The sequence below is a fragment of the Rhipicephalus microplus genome, unplaced genomic scaffold, assembly GCF_043290135.1.
Source record: "Rhipicephalus microplus isolate Deutch F79 unplaced genomic scaffold, USDA_Rmic scaffold_168, whole genome shotgun sequence".
NCBI classification, from domain to species: domain Eukaryota; kingdom Metazoa; phylum Arthropoda; class Arachnida; order Ixodida; family Ixodidae; genus Rhipicephalus; species Rhipicephalus microplus.
In genome coordinates this window covers 333813-350305 of record NW_027464739.1, presented here as the reverse complement: position 1 = coordinate 350305, position 16493 = coordinate 333813, and the positions used below count along the sequence as shown (strand labels likewise).

General features: G+C 53.6%; 4 non-coding genes across 4 annotated transcripts; all 4 read right to left on the bottom strand.

Moving 5' to 3' along the window:
* Positions 1-7589: 7589 nt before the first annotated feature.
* Positions 7590-7781, bottom strand: LOC119183045 (U2 spliceosomal RNA). Its single transcript, XR_005111346.1, has one exon. It is a non-coding gene; the product is annotated as a U2 spliceosomal RNA (small nuclear RNA).
* Positions 7782-10122: 2341 nt separating this feature from the next.
* On the bottom strand, positions 10123-10314 carry LOC119183048 (U2 spliceosomal RNA). The gene has a single exon (XR_005111349.1). It is a non-coding gene; the product is annotated as a U2 spliceosomal RNA (small nuclear RNA).
* Positions 10315-12655: 2341 nt separating this feature from the next.
* LOC142791545 (U2 spliceosomal RNA) lies at positions 12656-12847 on the bottom strand. Its single transcript, XR_012890291.1, has one exon. It is a non-coding gene; the product is annotated as a U2 spliceosomal RNA (small nuclear RNA).
* Positions 12848-15188: 2341 nt separating this feature from the next.
* Positions 15189-15380, bottom strand: LOC142791544 (U2 spliceosomal RNA). Its single transcript, XR_012890290.1, has one exon. It is a non-coding gene; the product is annotated as a U2 spliceosomal RNA (small nuclear RNA).
* Positions 15381-16493: the final 1113 nt, after the last annotated feature.

Sequence of the window (16493 nt, the reverse complement as noted above, 5' to 3'; positions counted from 1 at the left end):
GCGTGCGTTTGCGACTCGACTTCGCGGCAGTTGGGGCACTTGGCGTCCGGGACGATGCCAAATTTATGGAGTCGCTGTCTAGTCGGTAGGACTCCCCACGCTTTTTTCCAGAGGAAGTCGCGAACGGGCCTTGGCGAACTTCGGCCGAGTCTTGCTAGCGATCGCTTTGCAGCCTCTGCTTTACTCTTGTCGGCGTCGCTTAACTGGCTGAGCGTGAGAGCTTCGATCAGCCGCGCAGGTGGGTCTTCATCGACGTTGCCCGAGGGCGCTTCCTTGCTGAGCATTCGCATGGTAGCGGACGCCGCTTTATAGAACAGGGCGGGAGGTTCCGCCAGGGGTCCGGGGTGTCCGCTCGCACCCAACCAGGTGTTATTCGCGCCGCTCCAATAGAGTAGCAAGCGTCTCCCATAGTAGTCGCCCGCCTGGAAAAGGGAGCGGGCCGTCTTGAGGGCGAGAATTTTGGCGAGCGATTGCACGTGTGGGAGACCTAGCCCGCCCTCGCTCACAGACAACTGCAGTAGGTGTCGGCGAACTGGCGGGGGCTTGCCATTCCACAGAAAGGCATTGATGATTTTGCTCAGCTGTGTTGCCGTTTTCGCTGGCATGACAGCAACACGGCTCGCGTAGGCTGCCAACGCACAGACGCTCGTTTTTGCGGCGAGAGCCTTCTCGTGGAGCGTGAGGTCGTGAAGTAGGGCTCGCTCGATGAGCTGCTGCGCGCGTTGTAGCACTCTGGCCCACGTGGATGCGGCCACACCCTCACACGTGAAGTACACGCCCAGGACCTTAACGGTAGATACGGTCTGGATGTTACCAGCTGCTCCTGCAGGAAAACGGCCGAACAGCAGGGCTTTACTTTTTCCTTCATTGAGTTGAGCGCCGGACACCTCTGCGTAGCGGGCGAAGGTGCGGCGGAAGCGTTCGATGCTGCTTGGGGTTCTGACGAACAGGGAGACATCGTCGGCATAGGCCAGCACCTTAAGTTCATCAGTGCCCGTTAGTGGCAGACCTCTAAAGAGCTCGTCGCTGGCAAGTGTCGTGAGCAATGGCTCTATGGACAGGACAAAGAGTGTCGGGCCCAGCGGGCACCCCTGCCTTATTCCTCGGGTGTACATGAACTCGTCGGTCGTAGAGCCGTTCACCAGAACGCTGCACCTCAACTCCGAGTAGAGAAGCTTGATTACCTCAACAAAACCTTCTGGGAGGCCGAACTCGCCAAGCAGTCCGAAGAGGTAGCTGTGCCGCACTCTATCAAACGCTTTGGCTTGGTCCAGCGAAAAGAAAGCTCCCGAGACTTGTTTCCGTGAGGCATATTCGAAAACGTCCCTTGTCAGCGAGAGGTTCGCGAATATGGACCTGCCTGGGACGGCGCAAGACTGATGAGCAGCGATGATGTCCGGCAGGAACGGCTTGAGTCTGTTGTTAAGGATGGTCGCCACGATCTTATAGTCGGTGTTAAGTAGCGTGATCGGGCGCCAGGACGCTGGCTCGCACGGAGGGGCACCTTCCTTCAGAATCAGAACGATCCGCCCTGCACTGAAGGAGTTTGGCTTACTGTGCTGCGTTAGGACCTGGTTCACGAGTGCCAACAATGGGTCGCCCAAGACGTCGAAGAAGGTTGCGTAGAACGCTGCTGTGAGGCCGTCCGTTCCCGGAGCGGAATTCGGGGTCATACTTTTAACGGCGTAACGCAGTTCCTCCAACGACGCCTCGCCGCACAAGGTTACACACTCGTCCCCATCGAGGCGGCGCAACTTCGAGCATAGGTCCGTCAGGAGGCCTGGTTCCGTCTCCGGCCCACGGGGTTGAGGCTCTTGAAATGCCGACTTGAAATGGTCACGAAAGATCGCTGTGATTTCCGCCGGGTCAACCGTAGTAGTTCCATCCGGGCGCCTAAGCTCCGTGATTTTCAGGGAAGCGTTCCCGTATGCCTCTCGCAAGTCAACTGTTGGGTCTTCTCCCTCAGACTGCTGGGTCGCCCCTGACCTCTGTGTCAACTCCTGGAGAAGCCTGTCATATCTCACTTGCAGGGAGTCCAAGTAATCCTGCGTGCAGGCGGTGAGGGTGTCAGCGCCTTCGATAATTCGCCTCCTGCGCAGGAGCTCGTTCATTTCACGAGTGATGCGGCGCTTCCGCTCTCTGCCTGTCTTTCGTAGGATATCTCCCCATGCCGACTTTAGGTCGTCCCAAGCTTCGGCGGTGACCCGGGGGACTCCTCTCACGGTCTCCACTATTGCACTTTTGACTTCTTGGAGACTAGCTGCGTCCTTCAAGAGCGCTGGATCCAGTCTCCAACATTCGTCCCCTGCTCGGGGCCCGGGTGAGCCTCTCACAGTCGTGATAACTGGAATATGGTCAGTCTTTTTATCCAATGAAGCCGGTAGGGTGGACGTTGTGCAAGATATGACGGATGGGAGAAGGAAGTCAGGGACGTAAGCTCGGTCGATTCTGCTCGCGGTGGATCTTGACGACCGGGTTGGTGCAAAGGTGTCACCGTGGAGGTGAACCCAGGCGTCTGTTAGCCGCAGGTGCCGGAGGATCTTAACCAGCTCCTTGGCGTGGTATGTTGAGCCTCCTCTCCCTGGGCCGCGGATATCTCTTGTCGAGTCGACCACACAATTGAAATCACCAACCAGTACGTGAGGCAGGGGTTCGAGCAGGTGTTCGTGCAGTGCCTGAAAGAAGGCGTTCGTGTCCCTTCGTGTCACGGGAGCGTAGACGCTCACGAAGCGGACTCTCCTTCCATCCACGTAGATGTCTAGCAGGAGAGTACGTCCATTCGCACCAAAGATGCAGTGTGACTTCTGGCGGAACCGTCCCGATACGAAGATCACTCCAGTGCCACAAGACTTAGCGTTTGAGAGGGAAAAGAAACCATCAACAAAGCAGTCACGTCGAAACTGCGCCACATCTAAGGGGGACCGAAAATTTGTTTCTTGGATGAAAAGTAAGTCAATATTATTTTGCCGAGCGAAGGACAAAATGGAACGCTGCTTGTCCTTATTGCGGAAACCGCGAACATTCCACGTGGCAAATGTTAAAAGCGACATAAAAAAAGACTTTATCGGCCAAAGGAAAAACGAAAAAAGAGAAGGGAAACACAGCGCGAGTAAACAAGGGGAGAGGGGGGGTGCTCCGTATCGGGACGGTCGTCGGCGATGCAAAGCCGGAAAGTGATGAAAGAAAAGAGTGTGCCTCAATGACGTCATATCGGCGGCCGCGAGCTTATCGGCGGCTATCATTTCGCGAACGCTGTTCAGCTCGGGCAGCTGTTCGATGTGCGGTCATGGCGTTAAAGGAAAAAAAGAAAGCTCGGGGGGGGGGGGGTCTCGCCTGTCTTGGGCGCACTATTTAATCGACCGAAGCCGTGGGGGGGCCGTCACCAACCGAGCCCCTACGTAGCTTCTTGGGGTTCTTACGACGGGCAGCTTCGCTGTCGCTACTCCCTTCGGGGGGGATTGAGCGGCGTAAAAATCTCTCGGCGCTCTCTGCTCGCCCCGATTCCTCGAGGCTGGTGCCAGCCGCCGGCCTACGTCGCGAGCGTGAACGATGCCGCCTTTCGAGGCCACTTTTACTCTTGTTCTCAGAAGGGGTTCCGCTGCCTTTACTGATGTCGGCGTCTGACTTGAGGCTGGGCCTTGGGGCAGCCGCGGGGGGGTCGGACGGGAGTACGTAGTGGCCGCAGCTCTTAATGGGTGTGTCGTCGTAGTTCGCGTCGCTACTAGGCCCACGGGGGAGAGGTGGGAATTCGCGGTCCGTTACGCTTAGTGTCACTTGCTCCTCTTCGTAAGTTTCCCTGTCTTTCTCCGCCGAGTCCTGCTCCTCGCTAGCCGAGGTGTCCACTACCCAGGCGTCGCGCGACGAGTCAGGAGAGCTGGATTCCGAGCCGCTTCCCGTTGTGAAGTCGCCGAGTGCGACGGCGCTGGTAGATTCCTGCGCGCTGACAGAACACGCAGCGGAGGCTGAAGAGGGTCTCTGGTTGGTGTCGGAGGAGTCGCTGGCGCTTGTGGACTCGGCGGCATTTTTGAGGGTCGCATAACCGGGAGAGAGGGTGGGGGGCTTTGGTCGCAGGACCTGCAGATTCGGCGATGCGTGTCGGCCGTCGGGGGGGGCTGAGACGCGTGAGCGGGTGAGTCCGTCAGCTGTTCCGTGCTCGGCCAAGAGGCCACGTGCAGCCGCGACGTATGAGCGCCTGCGGAAGCAGTCACGCGTTCCGTGCTTGCCGCCGCACTTTTTACACTCGGCGTCGCACCCCTCCGTGCCGTGGCCGAAGGTGCCGCACCGCGTACAGTACGGGGTCCGGCAGGCTGAAGCCATGTGCCCCACCTCGCTACACCTTGCGCACACTCTCCGCATACCGCGGTACTCCAGCATGACTCGGTGCCCCGCAACAGTTAAGAAGTTGGGCACCGGTTTAGTCATTTCAATGCGAACTACGCGGACCCCATTAAGCTTAGTTTGGCGGTTGCTAACGGTCGCGAAAGCCACGCTCTTCACTTTGCCGTACTGAGAGAGTACACTAGTCAAGGGATCGTCGGGTAAGAAGGCAGGGTAACGGAAAACATTTACAAAAGTTACCGGAGGACCCACGGCCTCTACCGCGACTTTCTGGTCATTAACAGTGAAGCCCTCATTGACCAACAACTTGGTAGCTTGTGCCGCGTTGCGAGTGCATACCAGAAACCTAGATCCACCCATATGTTGCAGTACATGCACACTATCGTCTCCCGCTGTACGCTCAGCTGCGTCAATCAGGTCATCTAATGTTATGTCACCATCAGGCGCATTAAAAAAGAAACAGTGCTCCCTCACCGGGAGATTCATTTGTGCGGCCATTGCAGGGGGCGTAGCCGGTTGCTCCTCCGGGAAGAGGCGGGGGGGGCGTGTCTCGTGACTGGTGGTAGCGCAGCGGTCGCCGCGCACTGGTAGACAGGTTCAGCAGGCGCTTGGTCCTGGAACCGGAAGTGGTTGGGGTGTGGCGCAGCAGGGGCCTCCGGGCGGGTAGAAGGGAACCGGGCTCCGCTCGCCTCCAGGCATGGAGTGGTGGTCACCGGGCAGGGGTAGAGCCCGCGACCCAGGAGCTGCGAGCGCCCGCGTAACAGGCGCGGTAGCAGCAACGACTCTTTTTCGATGGTAGGGTCCCCGAGGGGTCAACGTCAGCGTGACGCGACCCCGGGACTCGCGCGTAGACTCGCAGAAGGAACGGCTAGCTCGGCCCTGATCCTCGCCAAAAGGCCGAGAAGCGATGCAATTCATTAGCACGTAATTAAAATCCATTCTTTCACACCTCGTACTTAGTTCTGGCCAAAAGCCGGGCAAACAGTAGCAAAGCAATTCCGACGTCCACCCATGCACAACCAGCATTGTGCACCGACAGCGGCAGCGCTGGCTTCACGGCATTGCTTTTATCCCCAGTCCGCTTGAAGTTTCTAGTTTCGCTTACAAACATGTTAAAACTGAAACCTTCTTTTTCCCAGAGGTCGAAGCCACGCGTGCTTGCTTGCATGCGTACTCTCTATGCGCCCATGACGTCACACCAAATGCTTGCCGGCGAACATTATCAGGCATGTCGCGAGAGATGCTACAGCACTTGTTTTAAAAACTGATGCATAGTGTACATGTCCAACTCGAGCACCAAAGTCTGGAAGGAAAAAAAAAAAAAAAATGATTGTGCAAAATGTGAATACGTCACCCATCCAACATGGCTTCTACGCCGGCTGCCCAAGCAACGCCTCTGCAACGACGCCCACAATCATCGGCAAAAAGGTGAAAAGGTGGTGCCTTTGGCTGCTTCAGCACGCTCAACATATGCCTTGCAAGTTCCGACGTGTCGGAACACCGCACCGAGGTCGACGAAGGTCCTGCCGTGAAAGGCAGACCCGGGAATGCGTGCGAAACGTCTACCGCGTGGGTTGGTTGTGAAGCCGGTGAATGAAGGATCATGTGGCAGAGGGTGACGGAACGTGAGTGTGCGACTTGCCGCTGCGATGTCGTTCAAGCGTTCAACGGGCCGGCAGGTTCTGTCTGTCGTGGTCGAAAACGTCCGAGTTTTGCTGATTCCGAGGGGTAGGAGTGCTATGGTGGCGTGTACGAGGCGCTGGTGCGGCGCTCCGTCGATCGTGCCGGACGGACATGAGGCGGCCGAAGGCGGTCGTCAAGTGGTCGCGGAAATCAGTGGAGAAGTACTCGCCTGCGCTTTTCGTCGAAGACTCGCGACAGACGGTCTTCGGGAGACACGGGTGGTTGCACAAATGCGACCGTGCGTCAACGTGCAGCCATATTCGTGGATTATTTCGCCCCATTACGATAGCTTCGTCACTGCGCTCGCTGGTGTTGCTTGTTTTTGTTGACCTTCACTTGTGGCTCACACCCACTGTGGGGGATTGGCTGGTTTGTTGTTCTGCTTCTTCGACTTCTACATACTCGGCTTAGTGAAGCTGTGAGGAGTGACGAGTGGGTACGGAGGCAAAGCGCGCCCGGGGCGTGATCTCACGCGTCCTGGGGTCCACGTCGCTTCAGGTACGTGCGTGGTGCGTCCGTACGTCTAGTGCGCAATTTCCTTGGAACTTCCAGCAACTGGCAATTCCATTGAGGTGAGCGTGCGAGGATGTTCGTTGTAATTAACGAGAGCCAACGGTGGATGAGCTGGTATGAGATGGTGTTCAGAAATGAAGTGTTTGATCAACAAGGCGATGCCCGCCGTGGTGGTCTGATGGCCGTAAGGTACTCGGCTGCTGACCCGCAGGTGGTGGGATCGAATCCCGGCCGCGGCGGCTGCATTTCCCTGTGCTCAGATTAGGGTGCACGTGAAAGAACCCCAGGTGGTCGAAATTTTCCCATAATCATATGGTGGTTTTGGGACGTCAAACCCCAAAGGTCAGTGGACATAGGAAAAGCACATCGGGGCTTTGCCGCTCCACCGTACAGCAGGTGTGTGCGGAGTGGGTCCTGTGGCGTTCTTTGCGATTTTAATTTGTGATGGGGAATAGTGTAGATGCGTAGACGTGGCGAGAGCACGCGTCTTCAGGTTCAGACGCCGCGTGAAGATGTGAAATAAAAATGCCTTCGCTTGCCACTGCAACTGTAAACAGAAACACCAACCAAACCCCATTTTCTAGAGGCTTTTTTATTTTTCGTTGCGAAACGGGTGAATTCGAAAAGCGGAAATAGCTTGGCACATACATACACACTTCTACACACATACATACATACACATCGCACATGCATACACATCGTATACACACTTCTAGCTTTCCTCCGAAACAGTAATGATAATTTCCTCAATAGTTTTATTAATATGAGTAGGAATGTTAAAAAAAATAAGAAACTTGAGTATGTACGTGTGAACATAACAAAATAAAAGAGACCCTCCATATATGAAATACACACGGAAACATTTATTTTCCCAGAGCAATCGTAAGTGTAAACACAGCTAGCGCACTCCCTGCACGCGAATACCGCGTCAGCCGGGGCGGCGTGCCGCCACCGTCTCGGACACTCGACGCACCCACGCCGTTTACCCCGGTATCATGGGTAAATCCGAACACTCCTTCTATCATTGAATTTATTGTCGAACTCACCCCGCAGGGGGTGAGTGGGCCGATCCCGGAGGTAGTGCAATACCGGGCCAACCCGTGGCGGAGGTGAAGCAAGCTTCAAGCACTCCGCCGCATCACAAAAATAAGTTTAATATCTTGGATCCAAATAGGATCCGTATCAGATATTAAGCTGATAAGAACAGATACTACACTTTGATCTTAGCCAAAAGGCCGAGAAGCGATGCAATTCATTAGCACGTAATTAAAATCCATTCTTTCACACCTCGTACTTAGTTCTGGCCAAAAGCCGGGCAAACAGTAGCAAAGCAATTCCGACGTCCACCCATGCACAACCAGCATTGTGCACCGACAGCGGCAGCGCTGGCTTCACGGCATTGCTTTTATCCCCAGTCCGCTTGAAGTTTCTAGTTTCGCTTACAAACATGTTAAAACTGAAACCTTCTTTTTCCCAGAGGTCGAAGCCACGCGTGCTTGCTTGCATGCGTACTCTCTATGCGCCCATGACGTCACACCAAATGCTTGCCGGCGAACATTATCAGGCATGTCGCGAGAGATGCTACAGCACTTGTTTTAAAAACTGATGCATAGTGTACATGTCCAACTCGAGCACCAAAGTCTGGAAGGAAAAAAAAAAAAAAATGATTGTGCAAAATGTGAATACGTCACCCATCCAACATGGCTTCTACGCCGGCTGCCCAAGCAACGCCTCTGCAACGACGCCCACAATCATCGGCAAAAAGGTGAAAAGGTGGTGCCTTTGGCTGCTTCAGCACGCTCAACATATGCCTTGCAAGTTCCGACGTGTCGGAACACCGCACCGAGGTCGACGAAGGTCCTGCCGTGAAAGGCAGACCCGGGAATGCGTGCGAAACGTCTACCGCGTGGGTTGGTTGTGAAGCCGGTGAATGAAGGATCATGTGGCAGAGGGTGACGGAACGTGAGTGTGCGACTTGCCGCTGCGATGTCGTTCAAGCGTTCAACGGGCCGGCAGGTTCTGTCTGTCGTGGTCGAAAACGTCCGAGTTTTGCTGATTCCGAGGGGTAGGAGTGCTATGGTGGCGTGTACGAGGCGCTGGTGCGGCGCTCCGTCGATCGTGCCGGACGGACATGAGGCGGCCGAAGGCGGTCGTCAAGTGGTCGCGGAAATCAGTGGAGAAGTACTCGCCTGCGCTTTTCGTCGAAGACTCGCGACAGACGGTCTTCGGGAGACACGGGTGGTTGCACAAATGCGACCGTGCGTCAACGTGCAGCCATATTCGTGGATTATTTCGCCCCATTACGATAGCTTCGTCACTGCGCTCGCTGGTGTTGCTTGTTTTTGTTGACCTTCACTTGTGGCTCACACCCACTGTGGGGGATTGGCTGGTTTGTTGTTCTGCTTCTTCGACTTCTACATACTCGGCTTAGTGAAGCTGTGAGGAGTGACGAGTGGGTACGGAGGCAAAGCGCGCCCGGGGCGTGATCTCACGCGTCCTGGGGTCCACGTCGCTTCAGGTACGTGCGTGGTGCGTCCGTACGTCTAGTGCGCAATTTCCTTGGAACTTCCAGCAACTGGCAATTCCATTGAGGTGAGCGTGCGAGGATGTTCGTTGTAATTAACGAGAGCCAACGGTGGATGAGCTGGTATGAGATGGTGTTCAGAAATGAAGTGTTTGATCAACAAGGCGATGCCCGCCGTGGTGGTCTGATGGCCGTAAGGTACTCGGCTGCTGACCCGCAGGTGGTGGGATCGAATCCCGGCCGCGGCGGCTGCATTTCCCTGTGCTCAGATTAGGGTGCACGTGAAAGAACCCCAGGTGGTCGAAATTTTCCCATAATCATATGGTGGTTTTGGGACGTCAAACCCCAAAGGTCAGTGGACATAGGAAAAGCACATCGGGGCTTTGCCGCTCCACCGTACAGCAGGTGTGTGCGGAGTGGGTCCTGTGGCGTTCTTTGCGATTTTAATTTGTGATGGGGAATAGTGTAGATGCGTAGACGTGGCGAGAGCACGCGTCTTCAGGTTCAGACGCCGCGTGAAGATGTGAAATAAAAATGCCTTCGCTTGCCACTGCAACTGTAAACAGAAACACCAACCAAACCCCATTTTCTAGAGGCTTTTTTATTTTTCGTTGCGAAACGGGTGAATTCGAAAAGCGGAAATAGCTTGGCACATACATACACACTTCTACACACATACATACATACACATCGCACATGCATACACATCGTATACACACTTCTAGCTTTCCTCCGAAACAGTAATGATAATTTCCTCAATAGTTTTATTAATATGAGTAGGAATGTTAAAAAAAATAAGAAACTTGAGTATGTACGTGTGAACATAACAAAATAAAAGAGACCCTCCATATATGAAATACACACGGAAACATTTATTTTCCCAGAGCAATCGTAAGTGTAAACACAGCTAGCGCACTCCCTGCACGCGAATACCGCGTCAGCCGGGGCGGCGTGCCGCCACCGTCTCGGACACTCGACGCACCCACGCCGTTTACCCCGGTATCATGGGTAAATCCGAACACTCCTTCTATCATTGAATTTATTGTCGAACTCACCCCGCAGGGGGTGAGTGGGCCGATCCCGGAGGTAGTGCAATACCGGGCCAACCCGTGGCGGAGGTGAAGCAAGCTTCAAGCACTCCGCCGCATCACAAAAATAAGTTTAATATCTTGGATCCAAATAGGATCCGTATCAGATATTAAGCTGATAAGAACAGATACTACACTTTGATCTTAGCCAAAAGGCCGAGAAGCGATGCAATTCATTAGCACGTAATTAAAATCCATTCTTTCACACCTCGTACTTAGTTCTGGCCAAAAGCCGGGCAAACAGTAGCAAAGCAATTCCGACGTCCACCCATGCACAACCAGCATTGTGCACCGACAGCGGCAGCGCTGGCTTCACGGCATTGCTTTTATCCCCAGTCCGCTTGAAGTTTCTAGTTTCGCTTACAAACATGTTAAAACTGAAACCTTCTTTTTCCCAGAGGTCGAAGCCACGCGTGCTTGCTTGCATGCGTACTCTCTATGCGCCCATGACGTCACACCAAATGCTTGCCGGCGAACATTATCAGGCATGTCGCGAGAGATGCTACAGCACTTGTTTTAAAAACTGATGCATAGTGTACATGTCCAACTCGAGCACCAAAGTCTGGAAGGAAAAAAAAAAAAAAATGATTGTGCAAAATGTGAATACGTCACCCATCCAACATGGCTTCTACGCCGGCTGCCCAAGCAACGCCTCTGCAACGACGCCCACAATCATCGGCAAAAAGGTGAAAAGGTGGTGCCTTTGGCTGCTTCAGCACGCTCAACATATGCCTTGCAAGTTCCGACGTGTCGGAACACCGCACCGAGGTCGACGAAGGTCCTGCCGTGAAAGGCAGACCCGGGAATGCGTGCGAAACGTCTACCGCGTGGGTTGGTTGTGAAGCCGGTGAATGAAGGATCATGTGGCAGAGGGTGACGGAACGTGAGTGTGCGACTTGCCGCTGCGATGTCGTTCAAGCGTTCAACGGGCCGGCAGGTTCTGTCTGTCGTGGTCGAAAACGTCCGAGTTTTGCTGATTCCGAGGGGTAGGAGTGCTATGGTGGCGTGTACGAGGCGCTGGTGCGGCGCTCCGTCGATCGTGCCGGACGGACATGAGGCGGCCGAAGGCGGTCGTCAAGTGGTCGCGGAAATCAGTGGAGAAGTACTCGCCTGCGCTTTTCGTCGAAGACTCGCGACAGACGGTCTTCGGGAGACACGGGTGGTTGCACAAATGCGACCGTGCGTCAACGTGCAGCCATATTCGTGGATTATTTCGCCCCATTACGATAGCTTCGTCACTGCGCTCGCTGGTGTTGCTTGTTTTTGTTGACCTTCACTTGTGGCTCACACCCACTGTGGGGGATTGGCTGGTTTGTTGTTCTGCTTCTTCGACTTCTACATACTCGGCTTAGTGAAGCTGTGAGGAGTGACGAGTGGGTACGGAGGCAAAGCGCGCCCGGGGCGTGATCTCACGCGTCCTGGGGTCCACGTCGCTTCAGGTACGTGCGTGGTGCGTCCGTACGTCTAGTGCGCAATTTCCTTGGAACTTCCAGCAACTGGCAATTCCATTGAGGTGAGCGTGCGAGGATGTTCGTTGTAATTAACGAGAGCCAACGGTGGATGAGCTGGTATGAGATGGTGTTCAGAAATGAAGTGTTTGATCAACAAGGCGATGCCCGCCGTGGTGGTCTGATGGCCGTAAGGTACTCGGCTGCTGACCCGCAGGTGGTGGGATCGAATCCCGGCCGCGGCGGCTGCATTTCCCTGTGCTCAGATTAGGGTGCACGTGAAAGAACCCCAGGTGGTCGAAATTTTCCCATAATCATATGGTGGTTTTGGGACGTCAAACCCCAAAGGTCAGTGGACATAGGAAAAGCACATCGGGGCTTTGCCGCTCCACCGTACAGCAGGTGTGTGCGGAGTGGGTCCTGTGGCGTTCTTTGCGATTTTAATTTGTGATGGGGAATAGTGTAGATGCGTAGACGTGGCGAGAGCACGCGTCTTCAGGTTCAGACGCCGCGTGAAGATGTGAAATAAAAATGCCTTCGCTTGCCACTGCAACTGTAAACAGAAACACCAACCAAACCCCATTTTCTAGAGGCTTTTTTATTTTTCGTTGCGAAACGGGTGAATTCGAAAAGCGGAAATAGCTTGGCACATACATACACACTTCTACACACATACATACATACACATCGCACATGCATACACATCGTATACACACTTCTAGCTTTCCTCCGAAACAGTAATGATAATTTCCTCAATAGTTTTATTAATATGAGTAGGAATGTTAAAAAAAATAAGAAACTTGAGTATGTACGTGTGAACATAACAAAATAAAAGAGACCCTCCATATATGAAATACACACGGAAACATTTATTTTCCCAGAGCAATCGTAAGTGTAAACACAGCTAGCGCACTCCCTGCACGCGAATACCGCGTCAGCCGGGGCGGCGTGCCGCCACCGTCTCGGACACTCGACGCACCCACGCCGTTTACCCCGGTATCATGGGTAAATCCGAACACTCCTTCTATCATTGAATTTATTGTCGAACTCACCCCGCAGGGGGTGAGTGGGCCGATCCCGGAGGTAGTGCAATACCGGGCCAACCCGTGGCGGAGGTGAAGCAAGCTTCAAGCACTCCGCCGCATCACAAAAATAAGTTTAATATCTTGGATCCAAATAGGATCCGTATCAGATATTAAGCTGATAAGAACAGATACTACACTTTGATCTTAGCCAAAAGGCCGAGAAGCGATGCAATTCATTAGCACGTAATTAAAATCCATTCTTTCACACCTCGTACTTAGTTCTGGCCAAAAGCCGGGCAAACAGTAGCAAAGCAATTCCGACGTCCACCCATGCACAACCAGCATTGTGCACCGACAGCGGCAGCGCTGGCTTCACGGCATTGCTTTTATCCCCAGTCCGCTTGAAGTTTCTAGTTTCGCTTACAAACATGTTAAAACTGAAACCTTCTTTTTCCCAGAGGTCGAAGCCACGCGTGCTTGCTTGCATGCGTACTCTCTATGCGCCCATGACGTCACACCAAATGCTTGCCGGCGAACATTATCAGGCATGTCGCGAGAGATGCTACAGCACTTGTTTTAAAAACTGATGCATAGTGTACATGTCCAACTCGAGCACCAAAGTCTGGAAGGAAAAAAAAAAAAAAATGATTGTGCAAAATGTGAATACGTCACCCATCCAACATGGCTTCTACGCCGGCTGCCCAAGCAACGCCTCTGCAACGACGCCCACAATCATCGGCAAAAAGGTGAAAAGGTGGTGCCTTTGGCTGCTTCAGCACGCTCAACATATGCCTTGCAAGTTCCGACGTGTCGGAACACCGCACCGAGGTCGACGAAGGTCCTGCCGTGAAAGGCAGACCCGGGAATGCGTGCGAAACGTCTACCGCGTGGGTTGGTTGTGAAGCCGGTGAATGAAGGATCATGTGGCAGAGGGTGACGGAACGTGAGTGTGCGACTTGCCGCTGCGATGTCGTTCAAGCGTTCAACGGGCCGGCAGGTTCTGTCTGTCGTGGTCGAAAACGTCCGAGTTTTGCTGATTCCGAGGGGTAGGAGTGCTATGGTGGCGTGTACGAGGCGCTGGTGCGGCGCTCCGTCGATCGTGCCGGACGGACATGAGGCGGCCGAAGGCGGTCGTCAAGTGGTCGCGGAAATCAGTGGAGAAGTACTCGCCTGCGCTTTTCGTCGAAGACTCGCGACAGACGGTCTTCGGGAGACACGGGTGGTTGCACAAATGCGACCGTGCGTCAACGTGCAGCCATATTCGTGGATTATTTCGCCCCATTACGATAGCTTCGTCACTGCGCTCGCTGGTGTTGCTTGTTTTTGTTGACCTTCACTTGTGGCTCACACCCACTGTGGGGGATTGGCTGGTTTGTTGTTCTGCTTCTTCGACTTCTACATACTCGGCTTAGTGAAGCTGTGAGGAGTGACGAGTGGGTACGGAGGCAAAGCGCGCCCGGGGCGTGATCTCACGCGTCCTGGGGTCCACGTCGCTTCAGGTACGTGCGTGGTGCGTCCGTACGTCTAGTGCGCAATTTCCTTGGAACTTCCAGCAACTGGCAATTCCATTGAGGTGAGCGTGCGAGGATGTTCGTTGTAATTAACGAGAGCCAACGGTGGATGAGCTGGTATGAGATGGTGTTCAGAAATGAAGTGTTTGATCAACAAGGCGATGCCCGCCGTGGTGGTCTGATGGCCGTAAGGTACTCGGCTGCTGACCCGCAGGTGGTGGGATCGAATCCCGGCCGCGGCGGCTGCATTTCCCTGTGCTCAGATTAGGGTGCACGTGAAAGAACCCCAGGTGGTCGAAATTTTCCCATAATCATATGGTGGTTTTGGGACGTCAAACCCCAAAGGTCAGTGGACATAGGAAAAGCACATCGGGGCTTTGCCGCTCCACCGTACAGCAGGTGTGTGCGGAGTGGGTCCTGTGGCGTTCTTTGCGATTTTAATTTGTGATGGGGAATAGTGTAGATGCGTAGACGTGGCGAGAGCACGCGTCTTCAGGTTCAGACGCCGCGTGAAGATGTGAAATAAAAATGCCTTCGCTTGCCACTGCAACTGTAAACAGAAACACCAACCAAACCCCATTTTCTAGAGGCTTTTTTATTTTTCGTTGCGAAACGGGTGAATTCGAAAAGCGGAAATAGCTTGGCACATACATACACACTTCTACACACATACATACATACACATCGCACATGCATACACATCGTATACACACTTCTAGCTTTCCTCCGAAACAGTAATGATAATTTCCTCAATAGTTTTATTAATATGAGTAGGAATGTTAAAAAAAATAAGAAACTTGAGTATGTACGTGTGAACATAACAAAATAAAAGAGACCCTCCATATATGAAATACACACGGAAACATTTATTTTCCCAGAGCAATCGTAAGTGTAAACACAGCTAGCGCACTCCCTGCACGCGAATACCGCGTCAGCCGGGGCGGCGTGCCGCCACCGTCTCGGACACTCGACGCACCCACGCCGTTTACCCCGGTATCATGGGTAAATCCGAACACTCCTTCTATCATTGAATTTATTGTCGAACTCACCCCGCAGGGGGTGAGTGGGCCGATCCCGGAGGTAGTGCAATACCGGGCCAACCCGTGGCGGAGGTGAAGCAAGCTTCAAGCACTCCGCCGCATCACAAAAATAAGTTTAATATCTTGGATCCAAATAGGATCCGTATCAGATATTAAGCTGATAAGAACAGATACTACACTTTGATCTTAGCCAAAAGGCCGAGAAGCGATGCAATTCATTAGCACGTAATTAAAATCCATTCTTTCACACCTCGTACTTAGTTCTGGCCAAAAGCCGGGCAAACAGTAGCAAAGCAATTCCGACGTCCACCCATGCACAACCAGCATTGTGCACCGACAGCGGCAGCGCTGGCTTCACGGCATTGCTTTTATCCCCAGTCCGCTTGAAGTTTCTAGTTTCGCTTACAAACATGTTAAAACTGAAACCTTCTTTTTCCCAGAGGTCGAAGCCACGCGTGCTTGCTTGCATGCGTACTCTCTATGCGCCCATGACGTCACACCAAATGCTTGCCGGCGAACATTATCAGGCATGTCGCGAGAGATGCTACAGCACTTGTTTTAAAAACTGATGCATAGTGTACATGTCCAACTCGAGCACCAAAGTCTGGAAGGAAAAAAAAAAAAAAAATGATTGTGCAAAATGTGAATACGTCACCCATCCAACATGGCTTCTACGCCGGCTGCCCAAGCAACGCCTCTGCAACGACGCCCACAATCATCGGCAAAAAGGTGAAAAGGTGGTGCCTTTGGCTGCTTCAGCACGCTCAACATATGCCTTGCAAGTTCCGACGTGTCGGAACACCGCACCGAGGTCGACGAAGGTCCTGCCGTGAAAGGCAGACCCGGGAATGCGTGCGAAACGTCTACCGCGTGGGTTGGTTGTGAAGCCGGTGAATGAAGGATCATGTGGCAGAGGGTGACGGAACGTGAGTGTGCGACTTGCCGCTGCGATGTCGTTCAAGCGTTCAACGGGCCGGCAGGTTCTGTCTGTCGTGGTCGAAAACGTCCGAGTTTTGCTGATTCCGAGGGGTAGGAGTGCTATGGTGGCGTGTACGAGGCGCTGGTGCGGCGCTCCGTCGATCGTGCCGGACGGACATGAGGCGGCCGAAGGCGGTCGTCAAGTGGTCGCGGAAATCAGTGGAGAAGTACTCGCCTGCGCTTTTCGTCGAAGACTCGCGACAGACGGTCTTCGGGAGACACGGGTGGTTGCACAAATGCGACCGTGCGTCAACGTGCAGCCATATTCGTGGATTATTTCGCCCCATTACGATAGCTTCGTCACTGCGCTCGCTGGTGTTGCTTGTTTTTGTTGACCTTCACTTG